The sequence below is a fragment of the Aedes albopictus genome, chromosome 2 (assembly GCF_035046485.1).
Source record: "Aedes albopictus strain Foshan chromosome 2, AalbF5, whole genome shotgun sequence".
NCBI lineage: Eukaryota > Metazoa > Arthropoda > Insecta > Diptera > Culicidae > Aedes > Aedes albopictus.
In genome coordinates, this window is record NC_085137.1 from 19,125,546 (window position 1) to 19,148,402 (window position 22,857).

Here is a 22,857-nt window from a genome sequence, read left to right on the forward strand (position 1 = left end):
GACAATGACGTTTCCCGTGAAGTGAAAAGGCGTATTGCAGCTGCGAATAGGGCCTATTACGGATTGCGTAGCCTGCTTAGGTCCCGTAACTTGCAAACGCAAACAAAATTTGCTCTGTATAAGACGCTGATTCTTCCGGTTGCCCTCTACGGTCACGAAGCGTGGACGTTAAAGGATGTAGACCGAAAAGCTTTTGGAGTTTTTGAGCGCAAATAGCTGCGGACAATTCTCGGTGGGAAACAAGAAAATGGAGTGTGGCGCAGACGCATGAATCACGAGTTGTACCAAGTGTACGAAGATGCGAATATTGAGAAGCGTATAAAATACGGCAGACTTAAGTGGGCTGGACACGTAGTGCGCGTGAATGTCGGAAGAAAGAATAGCGAAAACAATATTCAGCAGAGAACCCGGTAGAGGTAGGCGACTTCGTGGGCGGCAGCGAACTCGCTGGCTGCACGCGGTTGAAGAAGATATGATCCCTACACGTTCAGGGAAACTGGAGGAACATTGCCCAAGACCGACGAAGATGGTGCTCTACAGTACGCTCTGCGTTGGAGCAAAGTTACACTGTAGCCAACAAGGTAGGCACTTTGCTTCAACCTCTACACCCTTCAATAAAATCATCCATACGGTATCATGCGAAAATATTTAAATGCAATCCCCCTGTTCCAGTGCTCCGAGATAAATGTCATAAAATTTGCTCAGCAAAAAGCAGACACTCAAAAAACTCGCGTTTGCAACGACGAACAGCATTCTGGCATCTGGGGTAATACGCACTGTCGAGGCAAAACGCACCCCCTTTGTTTTTCAGGGATTATCGGTTTTAGAGCTTTGAAACCTTATCAGTCTAATAGAACGTCTTAATAAATGAGCATCTGGAAAATTTTACATATCTGCGTTACGTAATTAGTGAGAAAAATGAATAAAATTGAAAAGCACGATTCTGATGTAATTTTCCCGATCGTTTGTCGAATGATTTGATGGTGAAAACCGACCAAACATCTAATGCTGTTGTGTTTATTCAGTTCATTGAGGGCGATGCTAAGCAGAGAAAAAATAACTTAAACAGTAATCTACTTAAATTATATGTTCTAAACTATTTTATTTTTTGCTATTGATTGGGGCAATATGCACTCCATTGGTTGGGGCAAAAGGCACCTATAGAAAACAAGCTGTAATAATATCTATGAGTGCTCTGTAAGTAATCGCAAACTAAATTGAGCTATTGTTTGTCTTAAAACCTTATAAAACATGCATTTTGTCTAAGAAGTAAAAAGATTTCTATACTCGCCGGTGCATCTTGCCTCAATGTTGTGGTGCGTCTTGCCCCTTTGTTTGAGTGCATCCTGCCCCATTGTTGTAGTGCATTTTACCCCGAGCAAGGGTGCATACTGCCCCGCATGAACATACGAAGCCGTAATGTTAGTCTTTACAAAAAACGTTATTTTCAAGAGCTGAACTGTATTAAGGCTGAAATTTTGTTTGGTTTCTCTTAGAATGAAAGCATATGCAATGAATGCATGCATTAAACCAATAAATTATTGCCTTTTTATATGCATTTGGACGCATCTTCCTTAAGTGGTGCGTATTACCCCAGAATCCCCTACTCCATTCTCTGCCAACCATACAACTGACGACGCGACGGTGTGGCACGCTCTACTCGTAGTAAAAGAGGTGTGTGAATCGTCATGGCAACCGTCATAGCAAACCCCGCTGCCGCGCGCACCCGCGAACGAGAAGCGATCTGGATGGATGTGGATGTCCTGCAATTCGCGCAGTACTAGATCAGCGTAAAAATTCATTCATCTTTTACCTCGCCGCGCGCGTGTCCCACAGCCCCAGCAGCTAGCAGCCATGCAACGTACCTAGCTACCACGCATGCACGGCCACACGCCTCGAAGATTGGCAGATACGCACTTCTCTTGCTGATAAAGGAACCACGGTCGAACGGGTGCCAGTTTCCGTTTGCGCTTCCAACGGAGAAGGCTTGCCTCGTCGGTATTCGGATTCACATTTTGTAATTTGTACCGCTTCCAGTTCGCGCTTTGATGTTTTTGCAGTGGTGTGTGCAATGATGTTTCTCAGCGATTTGCTCCCCGGATGCGTCATGCAAATGTGATTTCCGAGGAACCATCAACGCGTGCGGGAGGAAATACGGTTAATGCCCGGATAAAAAATTACCATTCATTACATGGTAAATATTATTAACATATGACTGGTTTTATTGTTCACAATAAAACACATAGTAGATATATTGTTACATTTTACAATAGAAATCAAGCCCATATAGTTCGTACAATAAGTGAACATTAGCTTTATTAGTGACTAATTGATTCGATTGTTTTTCAATAGTTCTATAATAATTTAAAGTTACTAACAGTAAAAATTAATTTAAGTTGTTTTTATATAGTTTCAAAAGTGCCTGCAAAGTTCTCATGGACTTTTTATTAAAAAAGAGTTTATTTCTCAATTACACTTAAAAACAATTCGTAACAATTGTGAACGATTTATGGTATGGATCATACGACCTGAGGTTTGACTTGTGATATTTGGCAGTTATTTGAAAAGATTGAAGATAGATCTTATCAACAGCTGCCAAGCAATACATACCAGATAGACATCAGAGTGTTTGATTCTTATCATAAAATGTGCATATTATTCTGGCGGCCGTTAGTGCTCGTAAATGCTGGATATAAATGTTAGCGGGAAATATAAACTCTATGGATTTTCAAAAGCGAAAACTGCTTACAAATAACAACATATTGTATTTTTATTGTGACAACGATTCATTTGACGCCATTCAATTAATTGTATTTGTATTGTAAGAACAATGAAAAAACATTAAGATATATTGTTTTCTTTTGAAAATTGCCCTAAAAATGTCTCATAAAAACACAATACATTCTATTGTTTTTCGCGAAAAAGTGTATGAAAATTTTCTCAAAATTTTATGGTTAAGATACATAACGACCACCATTTTTTAATGTAAAAGTGCCATTTACCATTCGCCGAATGGTATAGAACAATAGGGGTGATGGTGAGTGTGCCGTGTAAATTACAATACGTTTAATGGTGAATATTTTTCGAAAAAATGGTGTTGTAACAATAAATTTTATCGTATTTTGATGATACTTTTTATCAGGGTGTGCCTGTCTACAAAGCAAATGCGAGCATCTTCTGGTATCCACTCCCGGCGAGATGACTACGAAATGGAAAACGTGAACGGTTAGTTTATTTAGTGCGTTACGATGTTGTTTTACCTTCCGTATCCAAATTAGTGAACAGTGATGGGAAACCAGCGGGAATCTCTCCCTGCGTTGGTCTCGACGTGATGCAAAGTACAGGAACTCACTTTCATCTTGGTACAGGATGGTGCTTTCACACTTATACTTTTTCTACTTGGGATGTAGCCACTACTGGAAAACATAAAGGTATTCAGCTTAACGTTTTACGAGACTTCTGCAGTTATTAAGTGTGGGGGGGTATTTTTTGTTCATTGACTATTTTGCATTCGTATGATACAGTGATAGACATTCGTTTAGCCGAGGCAAAAAAAAATCAAAAAGGTGTCAGGAAACTCATACAAAAGATTTTATGATAAAACTTTTTTATCGTACCGTCGATGGGGGTGACAATGGGTCTGGGGGTCAAAACGGAAAAACATAAAATTTGAAATAGCTCATCAACTATCGCTAATTTATATTGAAAACTTTATATTATTTCAAAGAGGAGATGTTTTTACACGTCGTGACGCAGAATATGATGTTTAGCAATAATAGTTTTTTGTTAAATTTGTGGCTAAAGTTATATAATAAATCTACTAGTAAATCACTCTGAAAAAAATTCTCTTTCGTAATGTTTCACACAAGTACCCAACCATAAATTATCTTAAAAGTGGTTAGCTGTAGGTATTACCTGGTTGAAGCTACGTAAAAAGCGGGCTGTCAATGCACTTTTTATTCAAAAATTCAATATTTTCGACCCTATGTCTAAATATTAAGAATGGGGGTGAGATTGGATCAAGCAAGTTATCGAGTGCACATAAGCTTAACTAAAAATTCAACTTGTTATCCAGTCCCCATTTGACGTTAGAGTGATGCCATGTCTACCGTATCTCCATAAAAGCACGATTTTTTCGAAAATATGTCGAGGAAGTGTCAAACGAGGGAGTTCATACGTTTAGTGCCTAAAATCATTTATAACAATAAACCCATGCGTTTGGACAGCTCCTCTGGTCATCAGCTAATCTTTAGTGTACTGCAATATCGTAAGCTCACAAAATAGACTTGATAGCATTTTTCTTCTTCACTCATTTTTTAAATTTTAAGGAAATATCGTGAAATTACCAGACGGTAGTGGCCTTCAGGAAATACTGGGGCCATAAAACCGGTAACATGACAAAATATCGGAAGACGAACGAACGACGAAAAAAATCATGTTTTTTTTCAATAAATCTTTCAATGCGCCTCTCCCTTATTGTAATCCCCGCCTCTCATGGAGGTTGAAACTTAAAATCAGGATGATTATGGTAACTAAAAATGGCGATACAACATACAAACTTTATTTTATCAAATTTCAACCATTTTTTCGATTGTATTAGCCCTTTTAGGTGGATTAATCATCTTTTAAAATTACTTAAGTTTTTATTCGTCATGATTACATTGTATTTTAAGTAGGTTTACTAGATATGATCAATAAAATTAACTTGTATTCTTAGATAGGCGACTTGGAATACTTTGACCCATTCTCACCCCCTCTAAGGGGTGAGATTGGGTCAATTTTCAATCATTTGTAGTTTAGTAGACAATTCAAATAATGGGATACTTTCTTGCTAAACTATCATTACCATATAGAAGAGTATACATACCAAATGAAAAGTTATTCCGACTTCAACTGCATTTGTTATTTAACAAACAATCTTTGAGTATCCTTTTTTGACCCATTCTCACCCCCAACGACGGTAGTGATAGCATATCTAGAACTGTTTTATAAAAATGTGAACCATCACACTGACATATACACTGAAACAAAAACGAGGGTAGAAACCCTTCAAATGTCATTTTTTGCCTAGACATTTAGCCGAATTGTACAATTTTTGGAATTCCATAATATAAAACTAACAAATTTCGAAAAATATCCAACAAAATGATTTTGTCTGGTGACCCTCATTACAGATCGACTTGTACATCATGGATTAGATCGTTTATGGAAGTGTTGCCATATTAATTTTACATGCATCTCATATAAATATGTCATAATATTGTGAATGTTTCCAAATTGAGATTTGATGTAGTTATTTTTATCGGAAGTGTTTCAAATGAATCAAATGAAAGTTTCATGACGAGTGCAGGTTGAAAATTTACGAAAAACAATGGTTTTAACAGAAAAAAATAACACAAACCACCAAAAAATCACGTATTTAAGAATTGTTTTGATGAAATATGATGGTTTCACTTGCATAAATCACAGCGTTAACTACTATTACGTCTTCTAAGGGGCTGTCCATAAACCACGTGGTCATTTTTTTGGGACTTTTCAACCCCCCCCGCGTGGTCATTGGTCCATACAAAATTTTTTTTGTGTCCATACAAAATGGTCATTGGCCGAACCCTCCCCCCCCCCCTCTTGACCACGTGGTTTATGGACAGCCCCTAATAGCTCACAATATCTTGTAGACTGTATTTTGGCTGGAATAACATACATTGGACGGCTTACATTTCGAGAAATGGCACTGAATGTATTCAAATTTCTAGCATGAACTACTTCTTTCATAATTTAGACGTTCTTTTCAGATAAATCATGTAAAAAATGAATGTGGTTCAAATCTTAGACTCATTTATAATACATTTCTTCAGATTGAATGAAATAAGCCGATGTTTTGACCATGTAATGCATTTTTGTATGAACATCTGCTTTTAAATACACAAGGTACAAAAATTCTGACAGTTCTTGCAGTTCTTTCACTTAGCAGTCTTCTAACTTATTTAGTAATGCTAGTATCAAACAGGCATACTCCACAGGCATTAGGGCACGTCATTTTTTCAACGCAGAACTATTTATTTTAGATTTTATCAATCCCATTTTTAATATACTTATTTTTTATGACATTTTATGCAATAATTTGAACATTTCTCACAATTATTCGGTGCCATATTTTCAAAACTGCTAATCTAGTTTACGTTTGAGTGTTTACAGAAATATTTTTTCTTAAATTAATTTGTTTATCATCGCTTTTCCTTATCGGGACTTTTTTTATAATATTTCTTTGAGTCTCACAAATAAATAAACTGTTAAAGTCAAGTACCTTGCTAACACGTTACAAACTAAATGCCTTGGGGTATATCCTCGAAATATACTCACGAAATTGCAAAAAATCTATTGAAAACCAATTTTTCATTCATCTCGGCTAAACGAATGTCTAGGCAAAAAATGACATTTGAAGGGTTTTTACTTTTGTTTTTGTTTCAGTGTAAAGACTGCCCCAGAAAGTATGGACGCACCTAGTCTTCAGTTGGCTGGGCCTGATCAATAGTTCTAGTTTCGGGCTTCGTTTTGGTTGTTTCTGGTTACTGAAGGATCGAAAAACCAAACGTTCTTTGTCACGATTAACATTGGAATTCAAAATGGTAACTTTTTTGGTCATACCCCGCTCTGTGTTAGTTAGAAGGTTTTTTGTTGTGCTCAAACAACTTCATTATTTGTTTATCCAAACGAGCGTTAGCAGGATCTTAATTTTTCAAACCAATTTTTGCCTATGCTTAAACGTGTTATCCCCACCGTGGTTGTTGATTGTTAATTGCACGGTGTTCTCACTTACTTCCACCATATTTTGTTCATTTTCGAAGTGATCTTTCAAACTCTGTACATCATTTGTGCACATTTTTTCAATAATGTTCCGCTCAAAGTTCATGTATTTTGAAACACATTGTTGGAATCGCAAAAACCTCTATACAAATGCTGATAAAATAGGTTGGCCAACAGGATGTAGTTTTCAAAAAGAACTTGTCATCAATAGTTTTGAAATGCCAGTATTTTCTTACTGCGTCCATACTTTCTGGACCGGTCTTTATATGTAAATGTGATGTATCACATTTTTATAAAACAGTTCTAGATATACTATCACTACGATAAAAAAGTTTTATCATAAAATCTTTTGTGTGAGTTTCCTGACACTTTTTTGAAAATTTTTTGGTCTCGGCTAAACGAATGTCTATCACTGTACATACGAATACAGCAGGCGAGAAGATCCTCAAGCAAGAGAAGCGTATTTTCGTTATAGTAAAAATATTGGACAGACCGAGAATTGACCCCGACAGTTTCAGCAAGGTCTGGTAAGCATCCCAGGAAAGCCATTCTTGTCCACGATTTTTCATAGTTTTACGCGGTTGATGCTGACCTAGGGCGACTTTTGGTATTATCGGCATGTTTGTTCTATTCGTCATGTGTGTTTTTGCCGGCCAAATTTCCTGAAACTTGGTCGTATAATTCAACTTGGTTGGGAAAGATTTGAGGCCTACTTTGGCCTTAACAGGTTACAAAATAAAACCATGACGAAGAGAACTAAATCGCCGAAAATACGTAAGTTTCCCTATGTTGCTTTGAAGTCGGTGAACAGAGAATGCGTTGGGATTTGGATATTCCCGGCATTTCTGCAAAACTTGATGTACGATGAAGATCTGTGTTTTATACTGTGATATCGGGTTGGGAGGAATAACTAAACTGGTGTTTTCAGAGTTCACAAAACGAATGACTTCATCTATTTTATTTAACTTCCTCGAACCCTCGCTTATGCCCAAAGATAAAACATCGAATGCCCGAACGCTGACAGCGCGACAATACATCGCAATATCTGGGAAACTTGATGTTCTCGGCCTTTGCAGTCTAACAGAGCAGCGAGATCGATATTGTCTCTACATCCGACGGTTTCGGTAATATATTTTACCTTTTTCAAGGATTAGAGGTAATGTTCTCTTGTACGTGTATAGTAATGCTCTACATCGGATAGTCTAGGTGTATGGTTTTTGAGATGGCGCCCGTTTCGGTGCATGTGTCGCGAAATTTTTGCGAGCTACTGTATCGTGGAAGGCTTTTTTGTTATAAAAATCTAGCTTTTTTGGCTCGCGTTTTTTGCTATAATCGCACTGTTTTATCGCCTACGCTTTAGACCCACACAGTTTATGACAGTTTTCGCTAACAAAAAAGTTAGCTAAAACAAAAGTAAAGACGATCCGATGAATAAAGTTTTGGATATATCAGTATATTGTACCATTGCAAAAATTATATTGTAATACTATCAAGGGGCTTCAAGGGGTCAGGGGCGTTTCAGGGAGTCTCGGAGGGTTCTAGGTAACTCAAAAGCGCTTCAAGGGATCTGATGGGGTTCCAAGGAAGTTCCAGTGAGTCGTAGGGATGTTTCAGAGGGATCTAGGAACATTTCAGAGGATACCAGGGGGTACTTGGAGGTCTCAGAGGCGTTTTAGGGGTTCTCAATGTCGTCAAGGATCTATATTGGCATTGGAGTATTTCTATGTATGCTAATTATGGTCTTTCTCTTGAACTGTATTCTTACCTCGGATTTGGCTAATGCTGCTTTGCATCCGAGGCTTGTTAGGGTATCAAGCTACCTTCTGCTCCTATGCACCTAGCAGCGTAGTAATGATTTGAATGTGACATACATTATGTTCGCCAGATCTCATTCGAACTCACCTTATTTTTCTATGCGCTAAAGTACAAATTGGAGTTATTTGAATTCACTGGTAATCATACGACTAAGGGCAATTCAATTTGGGTTAATTCACTTTCTTAGGGCTAGATTGTATAGTGTTAGGTACTAGTTAATAGTTAGCAGTTTGTTTTAGCAGCTTAATTCGCTAAGGAAGTCTTTAATTTCTGCAACTCATCATTTCACCAGTGTTGATATTTACTTTCGGCTCGTTTCGTTAATCCCCCTGCTGGAACCGGGTGTGGCACACACTGGTGTATGCCTAAGTGGGGGCACCGATGTATTGCATCTCGATGAGGCGCAGGTAACAAGGGGGCTCCAGGGATCTCTGGGTGCTGCATGGGGTCTCAGGAGGTCTTAAGGGCGAATCAGGGGGTTTTAGAGGCCTCACGGAGGCGTTTTCGATGGTTCCGGAGGGTTTCAGGTGCGTGACATGGCGTTCGAGGTGGCTTTAGCAAGATTTCGTAGGTACAGTAGACGTTCGAAAACTGCAACATGTTTACGTTTCACTTAGCGAATAAAATTCGATAACTGAAACGTCAGACAGGCGTCAACAATTCATCAATTGACGTTAAATGAACGGAAAATTCATTCGACCGCATTTGGGCTAACTTGGCGCACCGTTTTGACGGATAGCGGTGCGATAACTGCAAATTTGTTGCACTTACCGGACTTGCAGTTAAAAAGCACTGCAGTTAAACCGTTTGCACCGACCGAACGTCTACCTAATTCAGAAAGTTTCAGAATATTATACTGCGGGTTTCAGAGGCGTAATACAGGTGTTTCCGGATGTTTCGGAGGATCTCAAGTACGTTACATGGGATTCATTTTATGGGGATTTCGAAGGCATTTCAGGAAGTTTCGGAGGATTTTCAAAGACCCCTTCACAAAAAACTTGAAATTTCTTGAAATGCCCCTTAAACCTCCATAATCCCATTGTCCTTGGGCCATGAACCACGTGATCAATGGGAGGATGTCCAGAAAAATTACCACGTGGTCTATGATGCGACGCTGACCTGGAATGCCTTAAAACGCCCTTGAAGCTTCCGTAATCCTCAAGGTAATCCTATTGAAACGCCCTTGAAATAATCATAACCAATATGAAATGTCCTTGAAACCCCTTGGTACGCTTTAAAAACGCTCCAAAAACGTTCCGAAATGCACTTGAAACTTGATGATTAACCTGGGCTTGTTAGGGGAATATCTGTAAATAAAAAGAAAATCGGGTTAAGTACTGTTCCTTTGAAGTCCACTATTCACTTGAAACTCCCTAGAAACGTTCCTGAAAACCCCAGAAACGCTCTGTAATCCCTTGAAACGTTCCTGAAACCCTCTTAATACCATTGAAAAGGCTCCCGAAATCCCCGTAATCCTATTGAAATGTCAACTAAACCTGACGGAACGCTCTTGAAAGGCTCCTGAAATCCCCTGAAACTCCTCATAAACCTCACGGAAGGCACTGTCCATATACTACGTAGAATGCTATTCTATATTTACGGTGACTGGGTAAACATCAAGGGGAGTTAAGAATTACACTGCTGTTGCTGGATATTTTACAATTTACGTGCATACTTAATTTATTTCTATTTCATTGGAATCACTTTTGCAGTTTTTCTAATGTTTTCTAAAAGTTTATATTATAGAAATTCAGCAGAACGTCACCAAAGTGTATCTTAACCGAAATAGAATTACCAAATGTTCAGTGGTTTCTTGTCCAAATTTTTTTTTCTGATTTTTGGTATTCAAATTTTTTTCTGAAATTTTAATTGCTAAACTGTAATTTGTATGGACGTGTAGTTTTGCAATATTCTCCAGACTAATATTCGTATGTATTTCAGAAGTATAAATAGAATCAAGGAGAAACCTTATTTATAGCAATAACTCTGCCGATTCTCTGAGAGACTGACATTTATAACAATATTTCCCAAGCTCTCGTAACCCACCAAAATTTAGCCCGCGACCTACCAGTGGGTCGTGACCCATAGTTTGAGAAACGCTGCACTCAGTTTATGGACAGACCCGAACCCCCTTTTTTTGGGCTGTCAGGGAACATCCTGGAAACCCCCTTGGCTTCATCCCCAAATGTCTTGGAGCAATTCAGTACTCGCGAACTAGATTCCTTCAGTAAAGCCTTGACTTAATTTATGCACAAAATTCTCTCTTTTCTGCCCTTTTTAATAGGAGGCAATCAGTGAAGTACTAGATTGAAAGTAGTGAGCTGGATTTTTGTATGGTGAGATGTTCAATTCTCCATTTTTGCAATGAATTGGTGCAAACAGCGTGGGTTATATGATTTCTTGGCTAATTTGATGCTGTTTGAGCAAAAGTTTGGGTAACTTTGTTGTTGTATTATTTATTTCATGCAACTTCAACAACACAGTTACTCAAACTTTTGCTCAAACAGCATCAAATTAGTCAAGAAATCATAATACCCACGCTGTTTGAACCATTTCATTGCAGAAATGGAGAATTGAACATCTTACCATACAAAAATCCAGCTCACTACTTTTAATCTAGAACTTCACTGATTGCCTCCCAAGGTTGCGACCATTCATTTGCAAAGATTTACATTCATTTGCTATTATCTCAGTTCAGAAGCATGCTATCGAAAAACAATGTATGGATGAATTTAACCTTGTAGTTTTATCTGAAAGTTTGCCGAATAACATTGGGGTCGCAAACGTATACCAAAGCCGTGAGCGAACTGTGAAGGCAACTTTCCACAGCGTGAATATAATTTACATTCACCGCGTGGAGAGTATCCTTCACAGCTCGCTCACGACTTTGGTATACGTTTGCGACCCCAATGTCATTCGGCAAACTTTCAGATAATATTACAAGGTTAAATTCATCCATACATTGTTTTTCGATAGCATGCTTCTGAACTGAGATAATAGCAAATGAATGTAAATCTTTGCAAATGAATGGTCGCAACCTTGTTGCCTCCTATTGATGCACATTTTTAATTTAGGGCTCCCCGAAAAACATGCTTGGGTGTTTATTTTTTTTCGGATTTCCTGCTTCGGACTAACGGTTTATTTATTAGAATAACTAGCCACACCCTTACAGCGTCAGAAGCGGTACTAAAAGTGTCAAATAAATTTTGTTTACCAAAACAAAAGATCCTCTACAAGGTGGTATCAGTAGGTCGGCTCCAGAGGCACGTTCTCCTCCATTTGGGAAATTTGTGCCATCAACAAATGTCTACAAGGTGGATATTTAAAAATAATCATTTATTACAATTAAAGTTATTGATACAATTAAATATAAAAAGTGACTTCAGCGCCATTGGAGTTCTAGTGCACTCCTATTGTTCATTTCTCCGTACTGCGCATCACTGTTAGTCGTTTGACGTTTTTTTCAGGTTTGTGCTTCGTTCGCCAGCGTGAAACCCAAATAGTCTCGCAGTTATTCAGTACGTGCATGTGTATTCGCTTCCTTAATAGAGAAATTAAATTTGTAATGTTCATTAACGCACATTTTGTGTTGCTTCGCCAGTTTTTTTTACTATGGCATGGTCTGTGGTTGTTGAGAATAGGAAGCAATCAGTGAAGTACTAGATTGAAAGTAGTGAGCTGGATTTTTGTATGGTGAGATAATCGATTCTCCGTTTCTGCAATGAAATGGTGCAAACAGCGTGGGTTATATGATTTCTTGCCTAATTTGATGCTGTTTGAGCAAAAGTTTGGGTAACTGTGTTGTTGAAGTTGTAAGAAATAAATAATACAACAACACAGTTAACCAAACTTTTGCTCAAACAGCATCAAATTAGGCAAGAAATCATATAACCCACGCTGTTTGCACCATTTCATTGCAGAAACGGAGAATTGATTATCTCACCATACAAAAATCCAGCTCACTACTTTCAATCTAGTACTTCACTGATTGCTTCCTATTACAATAGGACACAATCGGCGAAGTACTAGAATTGAAGTAATGAGTTGATTTTTTGTATGGTGAGAAGGACAATTCTCCGTTTCTGCAATTTAATATGGAAAAACCGTGGGGATTATGATTCCTTGCCTAATTTGATGCTATTTGAGCATAACTTTGGGTAACCATGTTGTTGTTTTCTCCATTTCTTGTAACTTAAGCAACACAGTTATCCAAAGTTTTGCTCAAATAGCACCAAATTAGGCAAGTAATCATAATACCCACGTTTTTTCCACTATTACATTGCAGAAACGGAAAATCGACCTTCTCACCATACAAAAATTCAGTTCATTACTTCAATTCAAGTACTTCATCGATTGTTTCTTATCAGTGAAGTACTAGATTTGTAGTAATGAGCTGAATTTTAGTATGGTGAGAAGGTCAATTTTCCGTTTCTGCAATGAAATGGTGCAAAAAGCGTTGGTATTATGATTCTTTGCCTAATTTGATGCTGTTTGAGCAAAACTTTGGGAAACAGTGTTGTTGTTTTCTCCATTTCTTGCAACATAAACAACATAGTTATCCAAAGTTTTGCTCAAACAGCATCAAATTAGGCTAGGAATCATAATAGGACAAATCGGTGAAGTACTAGATTTGTAGTAATGAGCTGAATTTTAGAATGGTGAGAAGGTCAATTCTCAGTTTCTACAATAAAATGGTGCAAAAAGCGTGGGTATTATGATTCATTGCCTAATTTGATGCTGTATGAGCAAAACTTTGGATAACTATGTTGATTATGTTGCAAGAAATGGAGGAAACAACAACACTGTTTCCCAAAGTTTTGCTCAAACAGCATCAAGTTAGGCAAAGAACCATAATACCCATGCTTTTTGCACCTTTTTATTGCATAAACGGAGAATTGACCTCACCATACTAAAATTCAGCTCATTACTACAAATCTAGTACTACACCGAACGTGCCCCATACCCACGCTTTTTGCACCATTTCATTGCAGAAACGGAGAATTTACCTTCTCACCATACTAAATTCAGCTCATTACTACAACTCAAGTACTACACCGATCGTGCCCCATTGTTGCACGATTTCCTTGCAAAAATTCAGCTCATAACTGCAAATCTATGTAATATGTAATATTCCTTGCAAAAGTACGAAAAAAACGTGTGTAGAATGTCCTGTACTGCTTCGCAACTAAGTCACTGTATAAACAAACTTCGTCACACTAATTAGGCCTTGCCTCCGGTTGTGCTGATGTTGTGCTTCCCGGGACCCATCGCAAACGGAGCACTTTTTTCTGTTGTTGACTTTTCACTCTCCAATTCCAATCTGTTTGCCTCCTCCGCATGTAAACGGAAGATGTTGATATCTCAATATGGCGAGTGAGAAGTAACCATCATCTCCATAGAGTACGACTGCGATTTGATTGTACGTGTGGGATGAATTAATGCCGAATATTGACCGCCACTGGCTACATTAAATGGCAGAAATGGCAGAGGTTGTTATTGCGCTAATAATTATATCAGTGGCATCTGTTATTTCGGTCGGCTTCCATATGCTGAATAAAATACATGTCGACACGACATGTAAAGCTGTGAAGTTTAAGTCATCATAAAAGAGCACGCACTTTTCGTTGCCTTGTGAAAGTTATGTTGGAATATCACGCGTCACTAATAAAATTTCGGCAATGGATTTTCGAAATCTTTGCTATCTTAGGTGTCGATCAATAAAAATTTAACATTATCAATTTTGGAACACAAAGCAATCTCCTATGTCTACGAACTTCCCCTGGAAAACAATGAGCACCGCGGCGCCAGTTTTAGATTTCGGCGCTCTGAACTTGCTATATTTGTTACACATATAGATGGCGATCACGACTATCCCATCACAGTCACCATCAAGCGTGTATCACCCCCTGGTCTTCTATTTTCGACTCCATAGCCATATCTAGCGAAACCGAGTGTATACACAGTATAACTGCCGCATTCGCCTGGAATAACTAATTAGACGACAACCGATTGGAGTCGGTGACGAATCGTTTGACTAAATCTGCCAAACCGCAGACGCACGACACTGCCCAATTCTAAGAAGAACCAACCGCAGAAATTCCAACAGCTTACAAATTATTTTCAAACTAGGTGCGCAGCTTATTTTCGTCTGTCGCGTGAAACTGGTTCAAAGATGTCACTTCGGAATGCCTGTTTCGTTCCAGAGAGTAAGTAATGAGTCCTCGGAGGGCGTTTCGGTTTCGAGTTCCTCGAGTCTCGTTTCGGAAAAACCTTGATGATGCTATTAGTGTGGAAAAACGATGCCATTTGGATCAACCGGGAATCTACTTCAATGTGACATCCAAGACGACGACGAAAAATCAGTTGAGAAGTTGGAGGTACGACTTACGAGAATGGGAGTCGACTGCAAGTAGTAGCCGGCTAAAAATACTCACAGCTCGTGAATTTGCTCGACTTCCATCCAATCTCCAAAAGTGGTAGGCTGTCGGGCAGATTTTGTCGCCATGTCGTGCCGTTCCTACTACGAAAAGCAGTTGTACTTGAAATTGCAGCTATAATGATGTTGCGGGATATGAGGGTAAAATCAAAGAGGGAACACAAGTGGTTACGACTTCATTCGAATAGGGCAAATTATATATGAAATACATGCAGTTCATTATCATGGAGTAAATGAGTGGTTCTCAAATGACACAGTTCGCAAAAGCTGGTTGAATCACACGTTCCAGAACGGTTTTGAATGCAAGCAGGAAAATCCATCACTTTATCGAAGTCTTCAATGAGTTTCGAATAAACTGGACAGTTCATCAGAAACCTAAGCATAGGTTTGTACACCGCCAAACGTTGCTTCAGTCAGCCTGGTTAGCTTCGCAGAAACCCGTTCTCGGCCATGATTTCTTCGTCTATACTTTAGTATACCGCTTTGAAGTCGATAAACAGGAGATACCTTGAGACCTAGTATTCACGGCATTTCTGGAGGTTTTGTCGTACTGGTGAAGATCTGGTCCGTTATCGACCGGCCGTCGATGAAGCCGGCTTGATAACTTCCCACAAATTCATTCGTTTTAGGTGACAGACGACGGAAGATGATCTGGGATAGCCCTTTGTAGTCAGCGTTCAAAATGGTGATCGCTCTGAAGTTCTCACATTCCAAATGGTCGCCTTTCTTGGGGGCAGATTACCTCTTGCTTCCACTCCCCCGAAAGCTGTTCGGTTTCCCAGATCCTGGCTATCAACCGGTGCAGACAGGTGGCCAACTTTTCTGGTCCCATCTTGATGAGTTCAGCTGCTCTCTAGACTTCTAGAGTTATTTTTTGGGGGATTCTGTCAGGTATTCTACCAGGAATCGGAATTAATCAAGAAAATCATTCTGGGTTTTAACCAAGAAATTCTCTTCAACATTAATTCTTTAAAACTTTGCAATACTATTCGCTGGAGGAATTCCTCCAGAAGTTCTTGAAGTAATTCTAAAAAATCATCAGGTAATCCTGGCGAAATTCTCTGGAAAAAAATGTTCGAAAAAATTTTGATTTCTGAAGAAACTCCTGAATGTTTTTTTTGTAGAAAACAAGAGGAATTTCTAAAGAAATCACTTCAGGAATTCCTGGAGCAATCCCTGGAAAAAATCCCGGAGCAATCCCTGGAGAAATTTCTGAAAGTAGGGTAAAAAAGAACTAGACTCCACCACTGCTCAACAAATCACAAATTCCATTTTTTATGTATGAAGTGGCGAAGATTAGAGCAGAATTTTAGAGAGGCAAAGTCTAGTGTTTCCACCCTATACCTGGAAGGATTCCTGGATAAATTCCGGGACGAATCTGTAGGTGAATTTCCGAAGAAATCTCTTGAGGAATTCCTAGAAGAAATCCTAGTTAAATTTCTGGAGAAATTCCTGGAGGAATTCTGGAAAGAATCCCTAGAAAAATTTTCTGAAGAAATCTCTTAAAAAATTACTAGAGGAAATCATAGAGAAATGTTTGAAGAAACCCTTACAAGAACTTTTGAAGAAACCCCTGAAGCAAATCCTGGAAAAATCTCTTGAAGATCCTGAAAGAATGCCTGGAGGAACTTCTGAGCAAATTCCTGTTGTAATCCCAGCAGGAATTCCTGGATGAATTTTTAGAGCAATACCTGGAAAAATTCCTGGAGAAATTCTTGAAGAAATCTCTAGAGGAATTCTGGGAGGAATTCAGTGCGCGAAAATTGCTCTGTCATATTGCTATCGACAAGTGAAAGTGTTTAGTTTTGGAAAACATTGAAGTTTTGGTGATATAATAGTTGTAACATTAGTTTTGGTGCAATAAAGTTTGCAGCGGAGACTCGAAAATGGCTCCCCGAATCATTGGAATTGTCTTGGCAGTGTTGTTTTTTTTTTTTGCGTGATGTGCGTCCTGTGCGTCGCAACGTGCAAGTGTGGGTGACCGATGGAGGCTGTCGGTCGGTCGGTCTGCAGACAACCGAAGCACGTGTTCGCTGGTGAAGAATACGAGAATTTCAGTTTTTTTTTTTTTTTTTTGCTGTAAAGTTGAATGTGTTTGGAGTGGGTGCCCGTGAGAGCTTTGATAGTGTGATGACCGCAACGCGGACACGGCCATACGCATGGAGGTGTACGCTGTGTATTTCTTATTAGAGTGGTTGCTTGAACGGTATCGTGTTAGTTAGTGGGTTCATTTTCGGTGCGGCGCCGGCGGAGTGGTGAACTCATCGTGTGGAATGAAATGAAAACGCGCGTGGAGTGTTTCTTCGTTATGTTGCGCGACATGAACTTCGGGATTGGCTACGACGCGACTTACTTTGCTATGATGTGAAGTACTAGATCTTCGGATAAATAAGCATGAATTGTACAGTGCACGTTTGATTTTTGTTTCATGTTAGGAAGTCGAACAGTTGTTAAGTTTTATACGCAGAATGTGTAATGAAATGCCGGTTCGTACATACATGTAAATTTTATGGACCGAGTACGCGTTCGGTGATATTTTACTATTTTTCGTCATTTGAGTGTCGTTCGTCGGCGTTAAATCGACTATGGATCATTGAGTGGTATGGTGGAGGATACCGATCTACGGTTTCGTGAGTGTATTTGTTTTTTTTTTCTCATTTACGTTTGTTAAATGACCTCCGGCAGAAAACATGGACATCCAACGATAAAGAGATGGGAGCACTTAAACGGGTGAGTTCGTTTCATGCTTTTGTTTTATTGTGAATTGCCTGATTAATGTTAACTAGAAAATAATATAGAGGTTGAGGATTATATTTCTGCTACGGTAGTCCTTTCAGACTAACATTAATTTATCCATTGCTCAAATTATTGCATATTATTGTTGACATAATTGTTTTCAGGCATTTAAAAAATCTACAGGATCGGCCAATGCTGTTATATTTTTCAGTATCGTTTTAGAGATCTTTTAGCATGTTTCAGCATTAATCCTTGTTGTTATTATATTACATGACGGACATACACATCAGTCACTCTATAGCTTTTTTTCGTTACGCTGTTAGTACACAGAGTCAAATATTTGTCCGAAAAGAAACCAATGCTCAAACATCTTGTTTGATTCGATCGAATTTTCATTAGTGTCAAACTGATGTTGTTTCTTGAGTTCCTTCCTTGTCAAATATTTGACCCTGTGTACTACTGGCCTTACTTTGTTAATAGTCGACTCAAATTTCCAGTGAAATGCTGCACTGTGTTTCAATAGTTTGGGACAATTGGACGCTGGCGAACTATACCATTTTGATGCATGAGGTAACAAATACAGGGTAATTTGTACTACGTCGTTATGTTTTCGTGCATATTCTTTATTTGAAAACGGTTTGAAGTGTTATCACTGTTTAGATATTTTCATTCCAAGTTGCATTCGATAGAGAACGTTGTTAATCTTAAACAAAATGGATTCCATATAAACGCATAATACTACGTTGAAGTAGTTGATTCATTAAATTATTTATATATAGATATAGCTGTGGTTCAGCTGCATAAGACGAAGGAGCGGTTGCTGGTTGGCGTAAGAGGGAAGTTACTAAAACATTCTTTCGGATAATTTCTTCTCTCCCAATCGTATCGATCTGCAAAACTTTTCAGGAGAAGCTGCATTTCTATGAGAATTCGTATGTACTAAACATTCATAACTAAAAACATTTTTCTTCATTGATAGGAAAATTTATAAACATCTGGAACTATGCGATATACTATCACTTTCCATTCGGATCTAATTTTATTTATTCAATGGACTGGTACTTGTGGATCATATTAGATTGTCTGTTAACATGCTTGATGTGGCTTCCATGGACAGTCTTGTCGGTTTGATGATTTTATATACGTAGTACTTCTTATAAACGAATAATATTCCTTTTCTATTTTTTATATATCTCAAGCTTTTGTCGTACTATACTATAATATATGCGTTATATTTTATTACATTATTAATTATATAACAAATATTTAGGTTTTGCATCAGAATATCTTTGAAGTTGTTAATAGACGACGTTGTGGATTGCTAACCGGAGTGACGTGAAGAAATACTATAACGTCCTTGTAGATGGGTTCTTCTATTCTATCAGTTACATGTATTGCAGATTTCATTATCCATTTCGCTGGATCAAATTGTTGTAAAGAGAATCTCTCAACTCTGTAGGTTTCACGTAAGTGTCAGGTCCGACACACCCCCTTTGGTCCTTCATACAGCGATAGGCTGAATCCAGAATGGTATGAAATTCACCTTACTGTATAGTCGAACTGCATGCTGAGCAAAATTCAAGCTAGAACGATGGCTAACCACATACATACATGCATACAAAACACTTTCAAATGTTTTTTTTATTATTAATACTTTTTGAACACAATTTACGATTGCTGCAATACTTCTAGGTCGAACGTAATAATACTACTCATAAGTGAAAAATATTTCAAAAAATCATCTATTTTATTTCTTTTATCCATAATTTATGTTAGTCCATTATATATTTTATCAATTTTCATTACATTTTACTATATTTCACTACACTATATTCCATTATCAATTATACAGCAGCTATCGTGATGACATTGTTTTATTATTATGATGTTTTCTCCTACCATCTAGGTCGTAAAATGGCTAGTCACCGAATAAAACCCTGTCCAATTAATTACAAATCAATACCTCATTTTATTTCGCTAATAACATTACATCACATTACATTACATTACATCACATTATATTTGAAAATTATATTTCATTATTATAATATATTTCAATATTATATTTCATCACAGTAAATCATATTATTGACTATATAACTATTTGGGGTTGGGAGGGTGCATCAGGGCATCATTGAAGTTGAAACTGTGCGACGGAGTGGATTGCCAGCCGGAGTGTGGTGAGAAGTAACTATAACATCCTTGTAGATGGGTTCTTCTATCCCAACAGTTGCAATGGATTTGACGCGCCCTTCTTGTGACAAACCATCCCGTAGAAAGCTTGACAAGTAATGTAAATTTAATTATTCACCCTGTTGGATCATACTGTTGGAAGGAGATTCTCTTAAACCCGCGGATTTCGCGTAAGTGTCTCTACTTACGGGTCCGCCACACCCCCTTTTGGCCCTTCATACTGCGGTATGTTGAAGTCAGTGTGGTAATGAAATTGATCTTTACTGTTAAGTGGAACTGCATGCAGAGCAAGACTCAAGCTAGGATGGTGGCTACCTACATACATACATAGGAATTCTGGGAGGAATTCCTGGAGAAATTTCTGAAAAAAAGTCCCTTGAAAAGTTCCTGGAAGAATCCTTGAAACAATATCTGGAGGATTGCCTGGGGAAATCCCTAAAAGTTCCAGAAGAATCTCTGAAGAAACCCCTACAGAATTTCCTGGAGAAATTGCTGACATAATTTCTGAAGAATGTCCAAAAACATTTCCTGGAGAAACTCCTGGGGTAATTCCTGGGGAAGTTCCTAGAGAAATTCCTGGATAAAATCCTGGTGAAATACCTGGAGGGAAACCTAGAGGTATTCCTGTGGGAATTGCTGGAGGAATCCCTGAAGGAATTCCTGGAAGAATCTCTAAAGAGATTCTTGAAAGAATTACTGGATTTCTGAAAGAATCTCTAGAGGAATTCTGGGAATATTCAATTTCTATTTCTATCACTTTTCTGTTTCTGAAAAAAAAATCCTTGAGGAATGTAAGAGAAATCCTTGAAGGATTTTTTAGAGAAATTTGTGAAGAAATCCCTTATCCTGGAGAATTGATTGGAAGAATTTTTGAAAAATGCTTAGAAGATTTCCTGAAATAATCCTTGGAGGAATTTTTGGAGGATTTTCTGGAGGAATCCCTGAGTAAATACCCGAGCAAATTCCTGAAGAAATTCGTGAAGAAATTCCTGGAGGAATCTCTGGAGGAATGCCTGGAGAAAGTCCTGAAGGAATGCATGGAGGAAACCTTGGTGGAATTCCTGAAAGAATTCCTGTGGGAATTCTTGAAGGGATCCCTGAAAGATATCCTAGAGGAATGCCTTTGGGAAATCCTGAAGGAATCTCCAGAGAAACTCCTAGAAAAATGTTTAGAGGAATTCCGAGAAGAATTTCTGGTGGATTTTCTGCAAGAATCTCTGGAGAAATTCCTGGAGCAATTTTTAGAGAAATCCCTGCAGGAATTCCTGAAGAAATTTCAGGAGGAATCTCCTAAGAAATTCGTAGGGGAATACCACGAATAATTCCTGAATAAATCGCAGATGGAATTCTTGGAGAAGTATAGAGCTACTAATTCGGCACTGCAGTCTTGGGGAGTTAAAACGAAAGTTTTAGATTTTTCCCAACGTTCCGACTCGTGTTAGAGTCTGCTTCAGGGGATAATTCTGACTATTCGTTTTTCGTTTGGGGTGACATAGAACTGTTGGTGTCTGAACTGTTAAACATTGGATATTTGGATATTAAGCGAAACGTAGCGGTTTTCATTTAATAGAGCAATTGTTTTCTTTGCACTACACTTCTGTCAGAGGTAACGGATAGTTTGAAGATGGTGGCTCATTTGAATAGCCAGAATCATCCCTTGAAGAAGACTCTAACACGAGTCGAAACGTTGGGAAAAATTTAAAACTTTAGAAGCAATTTCAAGAGGAATTCCTAAGGAAATCGCTAAACAGTTCCTGGAGAAAGTACTGAATAAATTCCTGAAATAGTTCCTCAAAGAATACAAGGAGGAATTCCTGAAGAAATCTTTAGCAGAGTTCCAGGGGGAATCTTTAAATGAATTTTTAAAATAAGTTGTTCCAGAAAAAATCACAGAAGGAATTCCCGAGTGAAGCCCTGGAGAAATTCTTGGAGGAATCTCTGGAGGATATCCTAGAAGAATGCCTGTAGGTATTCCCGGAGGAATCTCTAGAGAAACTCCTGGAGGAATTTCTTGGAGAATTTCTGGAGGAATTCCTAGAGGAATCTCTAGAGGCTTTTTTGCAGGAATCCCAGAATCTTAGGAAGAATTCCTAATGAAATCGCAGTTGGAATTCTTGGAGAAATCCTGAAGGAATCCTAAGAAGAGTTCGTGAAGGAACTCCTTGGGGAACCCCTGTAGCAGTTCCTGAAGAAAGCCCTGGAGAAATTCCGGAATGAACCCCATAAATCTGGATGAATTATTGTTGGAATCTTTATGGATGGACTCCCATAAGAATATTTTGTACGTTTTAAGGAATTCCTGGATTATTTTTTAGATAATCTCTGGTAAAATTTCTGAAAGGGTTTTTGGTAGATATTCCTGCTGAAATACTGATATTAGATATTCCTGCTGAATTACTCTAGTGGAATTATTGGAAGAAGAAATATCTGAACGAACACTCGCAGAAATAACTTAAAGGATCTCTGTTGACATTCCTTTGGGAATCCCTGGAGAAATTCCTAGAGGAAAAAAGCACTGGAACAATCACTGGAGGAACCTGTAAAGATATCTCAGTAGAAATTCCAGGAGGAACGTCTGGTGAAACCCCTAGGTGCATTCTTGATAAAATTTGGAGCAATCCATGATCCATGCTCCACTGAAGGAAGCTATGGAAAAATCCTTGATGAATTCATCGATGCATCCTTGCAGAAGTATCTGTAAAATTCTATGATGAGATTGAAGTAGTTCTTTGGGAAAAACATTTGGTGAAATTTCATGTGGTTTTCAAGTTAAAAAGGTTTGATAATTATGGATAAAACCTTAATTTAATTAGAATAGTTAATTTTTCGAGATAATTTTTGTGGAGCTTTGAATTATTGCTAATCTTTGAGTT

At 38.2% G+C, this 22,857-nt stretch overlaps 1 protein-coding gene across 1 annotated transcript in view; it reads left to right on the forward strand.

Annotated features, from left to right (window-relative positions):
• The first annotated feature begins 3,170 nt into the window (after positions 1 to 3,170).
• The window catches only part of LOC109429576 (protein rhomboid), a 102,228-nt gene continuing 82,541 nt past the window's right edge, over positions 3,171 to 22,857 (forward strand). Inside the window, exon 1 of the mRNA XM_029864071.2 lies at positions 3,171 to 3,225. The gene's annotated coding sequence lies outside the window, so the exon portion shown is untranslated. The remainder of the gene's footprint in view (positions 3,226 to 22,857) is intronic.